The sequence below is a fragment of the Talpa occidentalis genome, unplaced genomic scaffold, assembly GCF_014898055.3.
Source record: "Talpa occidentalis isolate TD23 unplaced genomic scaffold, MPIMG_talOcc4v2.1 talOcc4.5, whole genome shotgun sequence".
Taxonomy (NCBI): domain Eukaryota; kingdom Metazoa; phylum Chordata; class Mammalia; order Eulipotyphla; family Talpidae; genus Talpa; species Talpa occidentalis.
Genome location: NW_023604861.1, coordinates 24,306,990 through 24,328,640, shown reverse-complemented (window position 1 = coordinate 24,328,640; position 21,651 = coordinate 24,306,990). Strand labels below are relative to the sequence as shown.

Genomic DNA, 21,651 nt, shown 5'->3' with positions numbered 1-21,651 from the left:
GAGTAGCCTGTAATTTGAAATGTAGAAAACTTAGAGAATTATTTGGGGAAAACAGAAGAACTACATTGAAGATAAAAAGAAATCCAAGTTGCTAAAAGTTTAAAATTTGACTATATTTTGGGCAATATTAAGCCCATGATACTAATACTCCATGCCATTATTCATATTGTTATCTTGAATTTCTTCTCTAACTCTGCACTTCTTCATTTATCAACAATTCTTATCCTTCTTAGAATTTCATGTGTATGTATGTATGTGTGTTGTATCTACAAATGCATATAAATTAAATCCAGGTATATTTTTCCCTTTTATGAGAACTTCTCAAATTCTAGCATGTAAGAAAATAAACAAAATTGATTCAACAGAAAGATGGATTATATTTTTATTATTATTAAGGAATTATATAAGTGCAAAGCATTTATTCGGGCCTTTTCATTTCCTACCATTCTTTCAATAAACTTGCCCCATAAAAATAGATAGTATAATTTTGAATCTGTGTAACTTACTGTACTCAGGAAGTTTCTGTTACTATTATCTGCTTCTTGATACCAGAATATGGCTACAATAGATGTTACTCACAGAGAGAAAAAGTATACTCTCCTTAAGAAGTCCATTGTTATAACTCAGATGTTCTTTTAGACCAGGGTCTTTTCAACATGTGCACACCAGACATTTACACCAGACCATTTTTGTTCTGGTGGCTGCCTTGTGAATGTAAAATGTTCAGCAGCACCCCTGCCTTCGCCCACTAGATCTCAGTAGCACTCTCTGTCCTCACAATTTTAACAATCAAAAAATGCCCTTGGAAATTGCTATGCCAAGGGGAATTGTGTGAGGCTGTGGAGAGGGTGGGGTAAAGGTCCTCCATTTAAGCAGCACTGTTTATATAGATGCTGATATGAAGGACTCATTAAGAACAAAAAAATCTTAATTTTATGGTGAATGATATTGCCCAATAGTATACTATTACCCAATAGCATAAATCAATATTCAGAGAAATTAATATCTCAATATTAATTATTGATTAATTATTAAGGTATTAATACCTCAAAATTAATTTCTCAATATTCAGAGAAATTGATAGTAAAGAATATATATGTCTTCTTTTACATATTTATATATATTCTTATATATATACACACAGCAAGTTAAGAATACACCTACTGGGACATTAGCAACATTTTATAAGATAATTTTATTATTTTGTCTGAATTTCTTATTCCCTTTTTATACACCCAAATTTTCCCACTAAAAAAGTACAAAGATTCCAGAAAAGAGCTGTGAATTTGCTCATTAGTTCAAGCTATGGGAACTGAAAGAAACCTGTGAAGATTTCAATATTAAAATGGCAACTGGTGAGGTCTCTGGGCCCCTTTCTTAGACATGGCCAGAGAGACGATACCAAATTAAACCTGGAAATCCCAAAGGTAAGAAACTGTGATTATCTAAATTGATTTGGTGACTTAACTTCAACAAGAAACTAGAGGTGCGTTTTAATTCCTGACTCTACATCTGATTTGCTAGATGACATTTTATACTTTGCTTTTCTTCATATAAATCAGTAGTGACGGGACTCCCCAGTGGCGCAGTGGTTGAGCGCTGGCTTGCAAAGCTGCCCGCAGCTTCTGCAGCGCTGGTTCGATCCCCGGTTGTGCTCTGGCCACTGGAGAAGGGTCCCACATGGCGCTCAGACCTCTCCTGCCGCCCGCTGCTCCCCTCAGCAGTGTACTTCGGGCCTTCTGCCTGCTCTGCTCCCCGCTCTGGCTCTGGTGAATTCTCTCACCCTCCCGCGCGCGCTTCTGACTGTACCCAGTACTTGTATAAATAAATAAATAAATCTTTAAAAAAATAAATAAATATTAGCACATAATAAAAAAAAATCAGTAGTGACACCTCTAACCTGAACAAATTACTGCACAGTATGAACTGAAATATAAACAGTCTCCATTTCATTAATTTTGTTAGATATTGCTACCTTTCAAGAAACATTAAGACTCAATACATTCCTGTAGTTGTTCCATTTAGTTGCAATAGACCAAAAGAACAAATGGATGGGCCTCCCTGGTGGCACAGCAGGTTGAGTGCAGCACTGTGAAGCTGTCTGCAGCCTCTGCAGTATGGGTTCGATTCCCGGACGGCCAGGGAGATACCCACATGGTGCGGCCGACCTCTCCTGCCTCACCCCACTGCTCCACCCAGCAGTGCTTTAGGTCCATCTGCCTGTTCTGCTCCCGGTTCTGTCTCTGATGAATCCTCTCACCCTCCCATGCCTCTGACCTGTACCCCAGCTCTTGTATACATAAATAAATCTTTAAAAAAAAAAAAGAACAAATGGAAAACACTGCAGGTTACAGAAATTAAAGTGCAACAATGTCCTTGCTAAACAGGAAGAGAAGGAAAGATGCCTTCTTATTAAAAAAATTAAAGGACAGGCGGTATTGTAGGTCTCTAGAGGATCTTGCTGTCAATTCATAGGAATAAAAGAAGGAATTCTCTTCAGAAGATGACAGAAACCTCTGGCAAGAAAAACCACCAATTCACTTCAATTAGTACACACAGTCTATACCCCATGGTATCTGAGTAGCCATAGCTACATGCAGCTATCAAAGAGCAGAAAAAGACCAGTCCAAGAATAGACATGCTTCAGATATGTAAAATACACACCAGGTTTTAATACAAAAAAGAATGTAGAACACTGTATAAGTTTTAACTAATCACATGTTGAAATGATACTTTAGCCCTGTTGGGTTAAATCAAATATATTGAAATTGCTTTTATTGATTTTTTATTTTTAAGGTGTCACTAGAAATATTAAAATTACAAAAGTGGATTTCATTCTATGCCTATTTGACAAACCCAGTCTATGCTTTCATGTCAGTAGACTTCAACCTGTACTGGCACCAAAGTCTCTCTTCCAGCTTCTATCCAGTCCTCTGGAAATTTGGGCTAGGGGGAGGTAGAGAGCTGTGTGTGGTATGGTGTGTGTGTTAGTATGTGTGGTGGTGGGGAGGGGGGTTAGAGAGAAGTTAAAAGCTTCAAATGACACTAAATGGAGGGGTACCACTGGTTTATAGGGCTGAGGGGTCCGTTATGTTAAAAGATCTCAAAGCAGGCATCAGCCCCCCAAAAGGAGGAGCTGCCTTATCTATATCCCAGTTGCATCTCCATTGAAAAAACATGCAATTGATATCATCAACCAGACACTGAACAACCTAATGATGGGACCCAAGTTGGTGTTTTTATTTCTGGCCTCTTTGTCTTAAGATGCTGAGCTATATTCCAACTGCCTGGTTGACATTACCAACTGGACAGGCCATGGACATGCCACAACTTACAAATCCAAACCAAATTCAGTAAGTCTAACCCTATACCCTCTTTAAAAGAGAAAGAAAAAATAAAGAAAAACTTGCTCTGCTTCCTGAATCGGCTTCAAAAAATGACATCATCATTAACTCTGTCTCTTAGGCTAGAGAACTTTCCCTTGCCAAACCACATGAAATGTGTTACGGGAATCCTTGGCCAGTCAAACCTGCCTTTCCTTGCTATTCCCATTAGCCTTTGTCACATATGTCAAAGTCAAAATCCTGCTTCTACTCTTCCCACCCCACTGCCAGAAACAACTCAGGACAGAGAACTTTTCCCCTCACTAGGTCCAGAGTTAACTAACGTAATCTTAACCAGTATCAGAAGGAAAATATCCCTGGATCTGATGCCAGGTTAAGTTGAAGATTATAGGAAGCTTTAGAAAATTTGACATCTTATGCAAAAAGAGTCAGAAAGAGGAGAATCCATAAATTAAGTCCACTAGTACATAAGGGTCAAAATGATTTACAAAACAAAGCCTATATGATTAAATATTAATATGGCTATAAAATAATACATGTATATGGTTATATACTATATCTGTATAACATATCATTTAATAAAGTTATACCTATAATTAGCATATACGATTATTTTAATTAAATATAAAGATTTTATTTTAGGAGCATTATTTTCAACACAGTATAAATACAGAGATAAATACATAGATATTGCTACTAGATTTTAAAAGAGCATATCGTGTTCATAAGCAAATGGTTTATCTCCAAAGGTCAGACCATTGTGACCCATCACCACAATTTCAATGTGGAAAACTACAGGAAAAGAAACCTCAAGTAATGTGTTGCATTTTTTTTCAAAATTAACTTTACAAGTTATTGAAGTCTGTAAAAAGCTGGAGACACACAAACTGATGAGAAACACCAAAGCCTAGTAGCATCCTGGTAAATATAAACACGTTAACAGCTAGTGCCATTCTGAGGAAACGACTGAAGAAGTACACTTATATGTGTGTAATACCAGGATGCTTACAGTGCTTCAGAAAGGAAACAGTGTCTCCCAAGTGGCATAGGAGTTCAGTCTCAGTGCTATCACCACTACAGCCTGAGTTCAATCCCCAGCCAGGGAGCTAGCCCACATAGCGCAGCAGACCCCTCCTGTCTCAGCTGCTGCTTCCCTCAGCAATGTATTTCAGTAAATCTACCGGTTCTGCTTCCCAATCCATCTCTGGTGAATCCTCTTATTCTATGTGCCTATACCCCAGGTCTTGTATGAATAAATAAAAAAAAGATAAAAAATCAATATAAATAGCAAATAATAGGGAATGAGCTGAATATATTATGGGACATACAAACCACTAGGTAATATCTATTCAGTACATTTATGAATTTTTTTTTTTTTGTCTTGATGTAGATGAATGATCAACATTCATTAGAAAAGAGATGACAAAAAACTATGTTCCCATAATTATGAAAACAGTGTTTATGAAAGGGAGAAAGACAAAATCAGAATTGATAGGACAAGGAGTATTTTTCTTTTTTGCTTTAACACATTTTCTCACTTTATGAAACTCAAAAAATATCTGTGTAATTAAATACTTGGGAGCTCAAAATCAGAGAGGAAGAGAGTCAAATGGATTAAAAGAACATGAGAGAAATGAAGGGAGACAGAAGTCAATTCTCTAATCAGGATCAGTAAAGTGCATACAAATACACACCTAGTAGATCGTCTATGTTACAGGCAAAATTTAACTTATCAAGTCCAAAAACTACACAGGCGAACCTGAAAGGGACTTACTGTCTACAATATATTTGTAATGATGCACTGATTTGTTTGATATTGCTTTAAGTGGGCTATCAAGTAATGTTTGCAAATATTTTCATTCTGCAGAGATCTGTGATTTATTGCTACTGAATCTTCAAATACTATAATCTTCTTAATGTCGTAAGCAATTCCAAGGAAGCAGAGAATGGATGTATTATACTATTATCTTATGCTAAGGTTTAGCATCCTGAAAAAGGAAACTATGAGCCATTTTTATTTTTTCTCCACTATGTAAGAGAATCCAGTGGGCATATTTTAGAAGATTTTAATCTTATGGGAAATCAATTTCTTCTTTCTTGTCCAATAGAGTATAGGAGCAAAAGATTTACACTCATCAGATTATTAAACAAAATATACTATGTTATAATAACCACAGGCAATTATACTCTGCTTTTTGAACAGATCCAACTGGCCTAGGCCTTTAGTCATTAAGGCTACATTCTCTGATTACATAACAATATTGGAATTGTTATTTGAGAAAATTCCTAGAGAGTTATGAGGAAAAGAACTGCGTTCGCAACACTGCATTTGGAAAGACAAAAATATTCCCAGGGACTCTCAATTTCCAGTCTACCTTGTAGTAATTTTAAACCTGACGATGTATCTTAACAAGTTAAAAAAATAAACAAAATCAGAACTTGTATGAAAGGTTCATCAAAGAGGTCATGTCACAAGCCAAAATGCTGCTCCTAGAAAGACTGAGGATGCAAAGAACCACAATGTTCCAGAGCAAAAAATCCCAAACAAAAACCTTTATAAGAGCCAGAGTGAAGAGAGAGAAAACTGGAGTGTAACTGAAGAATTACTGAAGTCTCAGGGTGGACAAGCTCGAGTGTCAAAAATCCCATGAGTAAGTAATTATAAAGTCCCTCCTGCTTTTGCAAATTCTATCACCAAGACTTATACCAGATCTTCACGCTGAGTGTCAGAGGAAAAGCGCCTCATGATTCCAGCAGGGAAAGGGAAAAAGGACACTCTTGAAATATGCCAGAATACTTTGTTCTTTCTATCAAATCCTGGCCTCTTTTTTAATTGAAGTAAAACAGCATGACAACATTTTATGGTTCAAATGCGCATCGTTGAGACTCAGCATACAATGTAGTAAACATTAAGTCCATCACTAAACGTCCAAATCCATCCTTCATCATACAATTGACCCCCTTTACCTGATTCATCTACACCCACCCCCTTCCCTTCTTTTTATAGTCCAAAGTTTGATTTTTTAATTTACTTAGTACATCTGTTTGTCTGTTTGCTTTCTCTCTCTACACTACATTTGAGTGAACCTGCTGGGGTCTTATCATAACTAACCCACTTATGGGGAGAGGAACATACAGCTCCAGGCCCCTCTGGCCATGCAGCCCCTGCAGAGGGTTTCAGGACCAGGGAAGCACTGGGAATAGAGGCCAGCAGCCCAGGCTCACTTTCATGAGCGCTCCAGAAGACAGACATCACCGTAAGACTACAGAATACCTCTCCCCACTACACCTGGCATAATTAAACGCCTATTTAGTGCAGTTTTTTTTACCTAGTATATCACGTTCACCTTTAAATAAAAACTTATAACAAATATTACAAGGCAAAAAACCCCCACAATTTGAAGAGACAGAAAAAACATAAAAGCCAGAGACAGATATGGAGGGAATGTTGCAATAATCAGACCAGAAATTTTTAAAACTATGTTTAATAGGTTAAGGGCTTTATTAAGAAAACAAGACAGAATACAAGTCTGATAGATGATGGAGTGTAGAAATGGAAATTATTTCAATTTTTTGTTTATTTATTAAACAAAATTTTAAAAACTCACCACCATGCAATAGACACCTCTCTACCCTTATTCCCTTATTCCCAACCCCTACTCTCTTCCCATGGGTTAATATCAGTGCCATGGTCAACGTCTATCTAGAAAAGAACGGCATCTTACAATTCTTTTTTTTTTTTTCTTTTTTGTGGGGTCCTCGCCGGTGGCCAGGGATCGAACTGGCACCGCAGAGGCTGCGGGCAGCCTCGCAACCCAGCGCTCAAGCGCTGCGCCACCAGGGGAGGCCTTAATTCTTTTTTTTTTTTTTAAAGATTTATTCATACAAGAACTAAGTCAAAGGGGCCTCCCCTGGTGGCGCAGCTGTTGAACACTGGGTTGCAAAGCTGCCCACAGCCTCTGCAGCGCCAATTCAATCCCCGGTCACCGGCGAGGGTCCCACATGGCGCACGGACCTCTTCTGCCGCCCGCTGCTCCCCTCTGCAGGGTGCTTCGCCAGTCTGCCTGTTCTGCTCTCCGCTCTGTGTCTGGTGAATTCTCTCACCCTCCCGCACCTCTGACTGTACCTAGTGCTTATATAAATAAATAAATCTTAAAAAAACAAAAAGAACTAAGGTAAAGGTCAGAGGTACAGGGGGTGAGAGGATTCACCAGAGACAGGGTGGGGAGCAGAACAGGTGGAGTGACTGAAATGCATTGCTGAGGGGAGCAGCGGGCAAAATAGGAGAGGTCTGCTGCAACATATGGGTAGCTCCCAGGCTGGGAATCGAACTCATGCTACAGTAACTTCAGATAGCTTCATAATGCTGAGACTTAACCCCTTGTGCCACCAGGGAGGCCTTACAATTCTTTTACAGCTAATGAGATGATCCAAACATTGTACTATAAACAAAGTCACCCATTTCTTGATGTGTCCTCAGAATGCCAATATACTTTATGTTGAAAGAGCTGACCACTGTGTCCAGCATGAGAAGTGAATCGAATGAAGCCTAAGGAGTGAGTGCCCTGCCCCATGTCCGCTGACCTCATGTCCCTCAGGCGGAGGTCAAAGTGGTAAAAGCAACCTGCTCATCAGGAGGGATGAGTTGCTTTAATACCCAGATTCATTCCAGGAAGGTGACCTTCAGGTTTTGCTCTCGGCCCCGTAGCAGGTTTGAAAAAGCTCCTTGGGATATATGTGGTTCTCATGAGCAATTTCAGGAACCTGAGCACTTTGAGCATCTAAACCCTCAAGTCTTCTCGTTTTGATGGAGTAAATCCCTCTTCCTTCAGTTCTTGAACCAGGGTATTGTGCTCCTCCATCAAAATCAAGTTGGTCCTCATCACCTTGCTGTGTCTGCAAGGGTGGTTGTATTCAATGACTCCTCTGGCCTGGCATTCTCTGAAGCTAAACTGATACTTGCATACTCCTTTTTAGCAGCATAACTCTGTCAATGAGTTGGCATTTCTCCTCAGATCATGTAGCCAGTGTTATTGCAAGCTGCTATCACATTGACTTTTAACAGATGGAATGAGTCTAACTATAAAGAGAACCACCAACTACTGGGCTGATGAAAGATGCTTACACCACTGTCTCCCACTGCAGGCTCTGGAAAAGGAATCATGTACTCAGGCCACTGGGCAGCAGCTCCAGCACACCCTCACCAAACTTCTCAAGGATCAGCCCAAAGCCGAGATCTGCAGAGGCTGACAGCCCCTCCATGATGCTGACCCGCCATGGTTGCTCAGTAACCTTGGATGCACCAAGTCATTACAAACCTTTCAAAACACATTAACATTCTGCCTAGAACCCAACCAGCAACTGGCATCCTGGATTGGTCAGTTACAGGGAATTTGTAAATAAAATGTTTCCTTCCATTAATGTCCATTAATGTCAAACGATCATTTGAAAAATGACTCAAAAATAAATGTTAGCAACCAAAACACATTTGATGGGCTAACAAAAGAAACACGAGGGAGGAATTAGGGATATTCTGTTCTGTAATCAAACTATTCATGAAACAGGATAGTGTTAGTTAAAAGTGGAACTGGATGAGTTATAAGCATTGCAAATTCTATGGAAACTACTGAAAAATGTGAAAAATGAAGTAAAACAGATAGTAAGAAAGAAAAGAAAACTGAATGATGGAGAAAGATCATACTAACATTAATAAAAAAGACAGGACAGTTTATTTCAAGCAGATTAAACTTTCAAGTACGGAAGTTTATTAGGGATAACGAGGGACATTACAAAATGATAAAAAGGTCAATAATTCCAGAAGATATAATAATCCTTAATGTGAATGTACCTAACAACAGAACAGCAAAATAAGGCAAAACACAGAATTTCAAAGGGAAATAAAGGAACCCACTTGTACAGTTTGGAGACTGTAAACCCCTCTATCAGAAATGGAAAAGTTTAGGAGACCCTGTACTTAATGACCTTTACCCACAACTGACCATCTTTGCATCTCCCATTGTTTGCAGTATAGTTCATATAACTAGGAGTGCAAACCAAGCTAGGTAGGTCTTTTTTCCCCAGGGTAAAGGGCACTAATGATAGCAGAATTATCTTTCATTTTCACAATCACTGTAAGAACTTCAGCTAATTCTGGTTTTAGTGTATACCCCCCAAAAGTTTTGGATCTCCCAGTTCTTTGAAAGTGATATCAGAATAAACTATAGAAAGGCAGAATAAGAGGGCTCAGACTTGTTAATGTTAACCTCAACCTACAGTCGCATATTCCAAGGCCAATATGGTGTATAGGCAGGACCCCCAAACTGTGTCTACTTTATGGAACATGCTAAACAAGTAAGGGCTCTATAGCACAACGGGTGACCAGACAAGGACAGCCATGGCAGACCGGCCCAGAGGTTGAGGGGATGGATACTGACACTAACACACCTGCAGGCTACTGGTGTGACAGAGTACCCTACACCATTTGAAAGTTTTACCTTAGGATCCAATACCCTCCAAATGGCTAGGTTACAAACAAAACAAATCAAAATAAACAATAACAAAAAGCAGCACCATCAATCAAAGTACGATTTATATCTTCACATCTTAGAAGAAAAAGCTGCCATCATTGTCCCAACACAGTAAACTTCGCACATATTTACCTGAGACGAAAGACCCTTCAAGGAAAAACACTTCAATCAAATGTCCATAAGAAATGTTATATTTAAAAAGCAAATTTGTTTTGCCTAAATTCTAAATTCTCCCATAAAAATTACAAACAGTAGCCTGGGGGCTTCCTGCCTCTAATTACTTGTGCGCAGCCCCACACACAGAGAGATGGTGGGGTTTGCACACCAGGGAGATCTGATGGGTGGGAATCCTAGCTGTCATCCCTTTAAAGACCCTAGAAAATCCAGAAATAAACCCACAGATTTATGGTCAACTAATCTTTGACAAAGGAGCAAAGACTATGCATTGGAGCAAAGAAAGTTTGTTCAATAAATGGTGCTGGGAAAACTGGGTCGCTACATGCAAAAGAATGAAGCTTGACTACTACCTCACACCATACACAAAAATCAACTCAAAATGGATTAAAGAACTAGACATAAGACCTGAAACCATAAAATACATAGAAGGAAATATAGGCGAAACACTACGGGATTTGCACATCAAAGACATCTTTACAGACACATCACCCAAAGCAGTGATAGTGAAGAGAAAGATAAACAGCTGGGACTACATCAAATTAAAGAGCTTCTGCACAGCAAAAGAGACAATAACAAAAACAAAGAGAAACCCCACCAACTGGGAGAACATTTTTGCACCCAACACTAATGATAAAGGACTGATCACAAAAATCTGCAAAGAGCTGATGAGACTCAGCAACAACAAAGAAAATAATCCAGTCAAAAAATGGGCAGAAGAGCTAAAAAGAAACTTCTCTGAAGAGGAAATGCAAATGGCCAACAGACATATGAAAAAATGTTCAACATCACTTGTAATCAGGGAAATGCAAATCAAAACTACCATGAGATACCATCTCACACCAGTGAGAATGGCACATATTAAAAAAACTAGCAACAACAAATGTTGGCGAGGATGTGGAGAAAAAGGAACTCTTGTGCACTGTTGGTGGGAGTGCAAACTGGTCCAACCACTATGGAGAGCTGTGTGGAGATTTCTGGACCTACTAAACATAGAGCTTCCATATGATCCAGCAATTCCACTCCTAGGTATTTACCCAAAGGACACAGAAACATCAATTCCAAAGAGCACCTGCACCCCTATGTTTATAGCAGCACTGTTTACAATAGCTAAGCTTTGGAAACAGCCCAAATGCCCAAAAATAGATGACTGGATCAAGAAGATGTGGTACATATATACCATGGAATATTACTCAGCATTCAAAAAAGATAAACACATGCAATTTGCAGCAACATGGATGGCACTGGAAGGGATCATGCTCAGCGAAATAAGCCAAAAAGAAAAAGAAAAATACCGGATGGTCTCACTCATAGCAGGAATCTAGAAAACTTAAATAAGGGACCAGGAAAATGAATATAAGAAAGTGAAAATCAAAATCAACAAAAAAACTATGAACCAGAGACACTTTTTGGGGGGTGGGGGGCGGGAGGGGAAGGATTGGGGTCAGAATGGGGCGTTTGCAATTGTATGGGGGAATATAAAAATAAAATTTAATATTTAAAAAAAAAAAAAAAATAAAGACAGACAGACAAAAAAAAAAAAAAAAAAAATAAAGACCCTGCACTTGTACCTACATGGCTGTTTATGATCCCACTGCATATGGTCAACGAGGAATATTGTGGAAGCTCATTCAGTATCTCTAGCGTGGGTGATGCAGAAAACATTTGTGCACACACACAGAACTGTGTATTGCGCTGGTACCCATGTCGTCTTTCCCACTAGTCAACTTTTTCTTTTCAAAACAGAATAAAATATTAACCTTTCCCACTCTAACAAAAGGCATGAGGGGACAGGCAGTTCACTAGAGGAAAAGGATGATGGTGATGAAGTCCCTATTACAGTCTGTTCTTCAAGCTAGGAAATGACCATCTCCTGCCACTGAGCTCTCTTTTCCAAGTACTTGTGATGGAATTGCAAGGTAAATTAATTAAGAGCAGGCCACTCTCACACTCTGGAGGGTGGGGCTGTAAGCTGCACGGTAGTATGGCAGGTAATATTAAAAGTCATAAAATGCACATGCCTTTCCCACTAGCGATTCTAACTCTTGGAATTTATCCTAGGGTAATAATTAAGGATGTGCAAATGAGTATTTATTTCTCTGCTGCTTGTAATTACTACATCTTGGAAGCAACCTAAATGTCAAAAAACAGGATAGCGGTTAAATTATCATAAAGCCATACTATAAACTACTACAAAGGGTCATTTTAAAAGATGAAGAAATATGCCCACTGACACACACTAGTTTGTACACTACATTCCTAAGCATAAAAATAAAAAGAGTGTATGGAAAGGTATTACATTACTCTGAGTATAGTTAAAATTGTAATAGCTTACCTTTTCTTGTCTCTGATGTTTCTCTAATGAGTTCCTAAGAAGTATGTATTGTTTTGAGAAAGAGAAGCTAAAAGCGGGGAGGGAGTAAACGTTTTTTTAAAAATGCCAGAGAAAAGAAACTAGCAGAAAGAGAAAGGCTGAGGACAGGCTTTAGGAAGAACCCCTTACAAGTGTGATTGTGAGACTCTGAAATGTGCAGTCAGCCGAGGTCATGGAATCTCTTTTCCTTGAGGATTTTTAAGAAAAGGGGGGCCGACTCTCATCTGAGGACAGCTGGAATGCAGTCCTAACCTCTGTGGCCTCCTACGGCTCCCTGTGCAGAAGGATTCAGCCAAAATGCAATTTTCCTTCAGGGACACAAAGTAGTCAGTTCCATACATTGTCCCTGATCCTCCACAATCCTTTACCCTATTCACAAGAACATAACCCCGAAGGTCTTACACCCAGCACTGAAACCAAATGACCTTGAATTTATCTGCCAGCAACTTGTCAGCACTTTACTCAGGAAATACAGTGGGATATTAGTTAATATTCCACAATGTACTCTGACTTCTAACTAATCTTCCATGTTCATAAAAAATTATAAGTAATTTCAGTCACTTAAATAACCCAAATGGAGACAAGGAAAATAATGGCAACTATTTAAAATCATATGCATATTTACTTATAAATTTTACAGATAAATATCTTATAAACAGTGACTAAAATAAATGCCAGGATACAATTAGATCAACAAAAATACTCAATTCTGACAAGTTTCTGTGCTTTAAAAAGGCCACTAATTTAGTTTTCTGCTAACTTCCCATAAATACAAATATAACATTTTTCAAGTCTATAAAAGAATGCATTGGCATGAGAATCAGTTTCATGGCAGGGTATAAAGGGTGGAGAGGTTGACAGTGCTATACTAACAACAACCAATTAAAACAGTGTAATAGGGCCTCCCTGGTGGCACAAGGGGTTAAGATGCAACCTACGAAGCTGTTTGCAGCCACTGCAGCACGAGTTTGATCCTTAGGCAGGGAGCTACCCACATGGAGCAGCAGACCTCTCCTGACTTGCCCGCTGCTCCGCTCAGCAGTGTATTTCAATCAATCTGTCTGTTCTGTTCCCCACTCTATCTCTAGTGAGTCCTCTCACCCCCCACACCTCTGGCCTGTACCCCAGTTCTTGTATGCATAAGTAAATAAATCTTAAAAAAATAAAACAGTGTAATATTGGTCATCAATTGAGGAAATGAGTTTGAAACAGCGCAGAGGGCCACAGAAGTGCCAAGATAAAGGAATCCACCAAAGATGAAATACTGTCTTAAAAGAGATAGCAGGTATGGTGATGCTCAAAACCAGAAGAATGAGGTGAACAGTGTGTGAATGGAAGTGGAAGGGAACCATTTCCAAGACAAAGTCAAACCAATGGACATAGACACACACCCACTCACCCACCCACCCACCCACCCACACACACCTTTTCCTGAGGCTCTCATGCCTTCTGCCAAGAACAGTGTTACTCTTAATCACTAACCTTGATAGCAACCAAAATGTCCAACAGCTTTATAAGCAAGGCATTGGACATAGAACGCTCTTGTCCCCTTTAAACACTTACGAGTTTCTGAATAAGATTGTAATCTTTAAAGTAGTTTTCCTTTACACCAAACATCTAAATCTCATCATTTTAATGCGAGTGAGCAAATCACACAAAAGTTCTGTTCCCTTCATGGATAAGCTTCACTCACATAGCACTCTTGGACTGTTGCGTGCTGAATGAAGATTGTAGTTTTCTGGATGAATAAGGGTTTATTCAAAATTCAAATTAAAAAAATAGCCACTTGGGATCAAAATATTCCTTAGATATTCCACACAGAAGGTAATGTTTTCTTGATGACTCAGACCAATAATTATGAACCTCAATGACTCTGCAATGCTGCATACAGAGATAACTTCAGGGCCCAATGAAGTGTGTCTGCACTAATGACCTGAAACTGTGTGCTTGCATTCTTGTATCTGCATTTTACACTCTGGCAGGCTGCTCTTCTCAATATTGTTATGCTCGTTCTACCTTACAGTGAAAGAGAAAGAACGCTGGGCTAAGAGTCAGGTCGAAATGGTTATTAGTCTACATAAATGACCTTGGATATGTCACTTAACATCTCTGGGTTTACATAACAAATTAAAAATTTTCAACTAGATAAATCTTAAGCATTCAGTTCTTTGCTAAAATTCTTAACTCAAATCTTCTGCTTTTCACCTGTTGCTTTTTTTTTTTAATTAAGTCCAATGAACCTGCACAGAAAGTAAAACATTGCTGCAACAAGCTTTCGTGTGAATTTCATGTGAATATACCTCTCAACATCTAATTGTCTTCTCAGAAAGTTTACCTGTATAATTTCTAGTAGTTGGTAGTCATGATTTCTAGATAATTCGGATACTATCAGTGGTATGTCACAATGTTTTATAAGCCTCTACCTATTATTCTCAGTGCATTGATAATTTGATGCTGCTCTATTTTGGGCTGTTGAAGAGCAAAATCTGCATATCTCATCATCTATGCCTGTCAGTAAACTGATTGCAAAATGAGTACTCTAATTTTGGGACTTTCTTTGCCTATTAAATATTTGTATGGATGACAGAATTTTTAAGAAGTCTTCTAAAAATGGTGTTTGGGAAAATATTTACTAAAATATAAACACAGTGCAAATGTAAAGAATATGCCAGCAAACTTCTCTAAGAAAGAGAACTTTTTCATCTTATATTTTTCTGAAGTCTTTAGCACATGATTTCCCTCTATTACGCATTCAGCATCGCTATCAGGAACCTGAAACACCCACACTTCAGTCTGCATTTCCTCCCTCTGCACTTTTCTCCCTGAGATATCCAAGTTATCCTTTTTGCCACAAATCCATCTCCTTCCCAATAATCTATCTGCAGCCACCACTGGTCTCCTGAGTTCTAAATACCTATTCCCTATAATAACCTCTATTTGGATTTCCCGTACATTGAAAAGTATTCTAATGGGCCTCCCCTGGTGGCACAGGTGGTTGAGTGCAATGCTGTGAAGCTGTCTGCAGCATCTGCAGTGCTGGTTCAATCCCACCGGTCAGCGAGGGTCCCATATGGCGCGTCAGACCTCTCCTGTCTCGCCCGCTGGTTCCCCTCAGCAGTGTATTTCGTCAGTCTGCCTGTTCTGTTCCCCGCTCTGCCTCTGGTGAATCCACTAACCTTCCCGCGCATCTGGCCTGTACCCCGGTTCTTGTATAAATAAAGAAAGAAAGAAAGAAGGAAAGAAAGAAAAAAGAAAAAAAGAAAAGTATTCCAAAAAGTTCATAAAATCTTCTCTCCTTATTTCTGTCCCCACCCTATACTTTCAAAAACCTACTTTCTTCTCTACTCCACTATTTGCTATTCATTTAATTACATCAACATACACCAAACAGGAAACTCAGGAGTCTCCCTTGATTCTTTTCACTTCATGATCAACTATAAATTTATATTAATGTCACCTCCAAAATCTCTCTCCACACCGTCACTGGTCACTATTGGGCACTGCTGATTGCCTCACTTCAAGTTATCTCATAATTGATTACTAAATATCCTCTCACTGGTTTCCAGCTGCCAACGATTTACCTTCCAGGCTCTACACACCATCAATGAAATATGTATGTATAAAACATACAGGCTGTTGAGTTTTCTGTTACATGTATAGATCTTAAGCTGTTACATGTATATACTTGATGCTTGAACCACACAGGTTTTAGGGGCACTTATCACCCACGACATAAAAGCCACGTGTAACTTTTAATTTTCTAAAAACTTAACTACAAATAGCCTGCTGTTAACAGGAGCCTTACAAATAACAGTCAATTAGCACATATAACACATGTCATATGGGGCCTCCCTGGTGGTGCAGGTGGTTGAGCGCCTCACTGTGAAGCTGTCCGCAGCTTCTGCAGTGTGGGTTTGATCCCGGCCGACCGGAGAGAATCCCACATGGCGAAGCAGACCCCTCCTGTCTCGCCCGCTGCTCCCCTCAGCAGTGTCTTTGGTCCGTCTGCCTGTTCTGCTCCCCGTTCTGTCTCTGGTAAATTCTCTCACCCTCCCGTACCTCTGACTGTACCCAAGTTCTTGTTTAAATAAATAAATCTTGAAAAAAAAAGTCATGTATTTTATACTGTATTCTTATAATAAATTACAGAAGAGATATTAATAAAACTTACTGTATTTTCTCTCTATTGTTGTAAATTCACATCACCTGTTCACAAGAAAATCCACATATAAATACAAGTGTTCAGAGGAACATCTGTGTTACTCAGGGGTCAACTCTGTGTGTGTGTGTGTGTGTGTGTGTGTGTGTATGGATGCATACTTTTTACCATACTGGAGCTGGTGGATACTAATTCAAGGGGAACAGAGGGCTGTTGCTATGTTCAGAATCCTATGGTCTATGTGTGCACATTTGTATGTTACTGGTGCTGAGAGGGAGGGAAAGTAATAGCTAAGAAATATGGATCCCAATTGATGAAATGTCACAATCCAAAACTTATCATCTCAGAGAATATAAAGCATATCCTAGACAAGTACTGTGAATAATGAAGAATAATGAAACTAGAGTGAACTCAACACATGAAAAGTGAAAGAGATAAAAAAAGATTAGAAGACACTGGACTGGGTATTATGTGCAATTCTGTTCAGCATAGCCTGCATTTCAGAGCAGTGCTGGCAAATAGATGAGCTTTTGAGCTCTCCTGTCCTCACCCACAATGCACAACCACTAGAATCTGTTACATTCCCCGCTACCCACCAGGGCATACTCATACTTAGTCTAGCCTGGGAGGATGCCATTTCTTCCTTACTTGTTGACAGAACTCCTAAACATCCTTCAAGTCCTCATTAAAATACAAATCTGAGAAGATCCCTCTGTCTCCACTGTTGTAGTCAGCTGGGGCCACTGTATCAACCTATCAAAGACTGAGTGGCTTAAAACAACAGAAATTTATTCCTATATTTGGGTGACTGAAGATTAAAATCAATGAGCTGGTCTGCTTTGGTCTCTGTGCAGACAGATGGGCATCTACTTGCTGAGTCTTCACAAGAGAGCTCTGACATCACTTCTAAGGGTCCTAATCTCATCAGATCCACTTATCACCTTAAAGGCCCACCTGCAAATTCTATCAGCTGGGGGATCAAAGCTTCAATATATAAATTTTGGAGACACACAATTCAATTCACAACATCAACTAAACAGTAGGACTCTCTTCCTTTACAGTATTCAGGTTCTCCACTAGATTAAAAAATGCTCTGGAATGAACCCATTATTGTCCTTTTATCCCCAGTCCCTGACATATCACTAGGCAGCAAGCACATCTACAGAAAGCACTCAGCTTACACGTGAAAAGCAGCCCTTCCACTCATCTCAGCTAACTAACGGTATCTGATTCTCAATACATTCCTCATAGGGCTCCCATCAAAACTTCTTCTGCTTAATGCAGTATATATATATATACCAAGAGAGAAAGGGAATACATACTATTTATGGATATCTGCAGATATGTGCAAACATGCATCTTCAGATGCATGCAAACTTATACCCTTCAGATCCCATCTAATCAAAACTTTACATCTCACACGGTGCTTAGTTAGGATCAGTGAAACTTGCTGCTGATTGATCTCCTGATGCAATGTATATTACATGAGGTCAGGCAATGCCTTATTTCCTGTATAGCACAGTGAGGCAACACCATGGGACCTAATGACGAAGATTTCAAGCACACCCCAACACTTCCAGCTTGTGTGTCTTGATTTCTTACCTGTAAAATGGAGATAATATCCATGTCACAAGTATTTTATTTTTGACTGACCAGGTGAGAAAAGCACAACAATGTATTTAATAAACTATAAAATGACTTCACAAGTCATTTTTATCATATTATATCTTTGTACAAGGATATATTAAAGCTCAGTTGTACTAAATTTCTTGACTTACTTTAGGTCCAACATGATTGAATAAGTTGCCCTAACAGTCCTGATTTTTTTGAATCAATGTCACAAGAGATCAGAGTAGATTTCCTCAAGCCACTATGGAGAGTGAAGAACCTATTAGCATCTCTACACTTTCAGGTTATTGTGGTGAACTTCTGTCAATTGTAAAGTATGCCAATAGGCTACACACAGGAGTATTCCAGTGCTACCAATTCCCCATGACACACCGGCTTTCATTCCCAGAGAGGTACCAGTCTGTCGGACAACTTCGCTGCTACCCTATAAAAACATGGAAGTGCTAAAGAAGCATTAATCAGAAAAGCACATAGTGGCAGCTGAATCAAATATTTAGGTTCTTAGATGTACCCAAATAAATTGTTTGTGTGTTTTTTACCAATGTGTTATTTGGAAAGCATTTTCCAGTGCAGATGCTGTCAAAAGTACCAATTTTTGTGGGTTAAATCAAGGGCTAGAAGTAGCAGAAGGGCAGAGAATGTTTTTTAAACAAAACTGCCTAAGCTGCAAAAAAAAAGAAAAATTAATATCAACTGTGGGAGGGCAGCCTTGAAAAACGGAGTTGTTAGTGATTTCCAAGGTTAAATTTACCAACTGCAAATGTTAAAAAACTATAAATATAAATACCACAAAATGAAAAACTTATCAGAATTTGGCAAGGGATAAAAACCTGGGCTATCTTTAAAAATATGTAATATATTAATAAAATTAGATGCCAACAACAACAAAAAGACGTAATCAAGCAGGGAGTTCACTATTATAAATTAAACCTTTCACATGCTAGAGAGTTTTAATAAGCAATTGATAGCAAATACACTTAAGGACTTCAATATTGAGACTAACTAGTAATTGGTGGGGGGGGAGGGGACATAATGCATTCCAAACACATGATCTTCCTTAACAATATAAAATAAACTGTGAGACCAATTATCAGACAGAGTCTCTGAGAAGCTTCCAGTCTCTGGAAGGTGTGATAATATACTGTGAGAGACCAGAAGAAATACAGACCCTTGTTCTTAGGTAAGGATATAGTGCATATATAATTTATCTGGGTTACATCACCTACTGTCAGTTTACTTTCATGCTCCTTGCCAACCTCCTCCAATATACAGGAAACATGCCTAAATTATGAAGCGGATTCCAAAGGCCCTACATTTAGAAAAGCACTGTATTTCTCCTGAGGCTCAAACAGGGAAACTCCTACTTGATTAATAGAGGCTAGACAGGTTTCATTACCACCACTTTTCCAGTAGATTTTGTGTATAAGTACTGATGATAATGAAAATGATCATCTTCATGGTGGCAGTAACCATCATAAATAATAAACCGAGCCAATAGGTTGTTTTACCTGAACTGAACAAATAACTCAAAGGAAAGAAAACTGTGGTTTTAAAATTTTTGTTCATTACCAAGTTCATTTCCACTCACAAATTAACAGGTTGTACAACGATGCTGGCTGAGTCAATCATATTTATAGTGTTATACAATCAATAAATGCTTATTAAATCGAACTGAATGAAGATTCTCAGGGAAAGAAATGCCGAGTTGTAAAATAGCAAAGAAAATCTTGAAATTCTGGAATACATTTTCTTGAGAAAAATTTTTTAAAGGTTAATGTGCATGAGTAAGTAAAGTCAAAGCAACCTATTCAAGAAAACATAATTATTACAAGAAACTTTTAAGACCTTTGTAACACTGTGAGTTCTGTGTCTTCAGAGAAGAGACACTAACAATAAATAAAATCTCCCCCATTATTCAGGTACATATTTTATTGTGAATGTTCCATTAAAGAATCATAGAAGGTTTTTAAAACAGTTTTCAAAGTTTGATTCTAATCAGTAAAATCATCAATACAACTGATTAATAACAACCACTGAGAACAATACAGTGGTTCAGTAGTCACAGTCAATCTTTTAAGACATGTAACAATCTCCTCATGGGCCATCTCAGTCAAAATAAGTTATAGTATAAACTGCATTTAAACATAAACATTAACAAAGTAGATTTGAAGGCTGATATTGGTTTTTTATTTTGGTAAACTTTATCAATTTCAGTTTATTTTTATCATCTTGTATGTCTCAGATAGAATTCACAGTAATCACAGCTACAGTGGAGCAACTTCAAACATAAATGAAAGAAAAAAGTGGTAGATCGATACGAGGTGACAGACTCCCAGCTAAAATCTTGCCCCAGTGTGACCCCCCAACTGCCCTCTTGCACTCGAAAGACTTAATGAATCACCAGGAGCACCCTGTAGACTGTGTATATTTTGCCCACGTGAGAACTAGATTTATATCAGTACCAAAAAAGAACTGTTCTCCTTCCATGAGACAAAGACACTGAAGCAAAAGCATCTATTTCTATAAGGTAATGATTTCATGAAGCTAATGTACCTGTTCTATAAATATGTCATCATTTTAAGTTCAGACACCAAGGACAGAAAATCAGGATGCCGAAAGAGAGAATAACCTGAAATGATATGCTCTTTGTAATAAGTTGCTTCTGTGTTGGGCAACAAGATATGGTCTAGGAATATGCAAAAAGGAGAAACGCAGAAGCCAAGTTAGTATTTCTGATTATGTTTTGCTCTGAAAAGAATGTGTCAAAGACCTGCTATTTAACACCAAATGTGCCCCTACTGGCCACAATGTAACCTTGAATACTTATAATAATTACCCTGTGGAGATATGTTCAGTTCTTCAATAAATTAGAATCAGTGCAACAGGGCTTAGATCTATAGAGGAAACCACTGAAGGACAGATAGCCCCAAGAGGTTCAGACATTAAGCTGAGGTCAATTGAGACCTTTCAGCATAACAAGAAACTTATACCCCTCCCTTAACTGCCTGAAAGAATGGGAATTGGTGGTACTACCTAGAATTAGGGTTGTTACCAGAAATTACCTTCTATTGGAGAAACTGACCTGTAAGGGAGGGCAAGCGTCTAGGTACTGAGTATCTGTTTCATCGAGTGAATCATCCTCCCCTCATCAGGGGAGCCCCCCCACCCCCACTCCTTGATGTGCCTGTCCCCTATCCACACCTTAGCTCAGGATACACACACACACACACATACACACACACACTCCCATTTTGCCTCACTGGCTTTAGGATCTACTTATCTATGTAGATTCTGTATAAAAATATAGTCATATTTGGTTTTTTCCCTCTTTTAATCTGTCTGATGTTAATTTGATAACAATCAGTCCAAGAGCCCAGAGGGGTAAGGGGGATTTCTCTTCCTCTCTGACAGGACAATAGGAAACAAAATACCAGTAAGCTCCCA

At 38.7% G+C, this 21,651-nt stretch overlaps 1 protein-coding gene across 5 annotated transcripts in view; it reads right to left on the bottom strand.

Moving 5' to 3' along the window:
• Positions 1-21,651, bottom strand: part of KLF12 (KLF transcription factor 12) — a 416,573-nt gene that overhangs the window by 253,237 nt on the left and 141,685 nt on the right. Inside the window, exon 1 of one of the 5 annotated variants that reach the window (XM_054701635.1) lies at positions 12,381-12,459. The exons of the other annotated variants lie outside the window; for them this stretch is intronic. The gene's annotated coding sequence lies outside the window, so the exon portion shown is untranslated. Of the gene's footprint in view, positions 1-12,380; positions 12,460-21,651 lie in introns of those variants that run through there. 5 annotated transcript variants of the gene reach the window in all.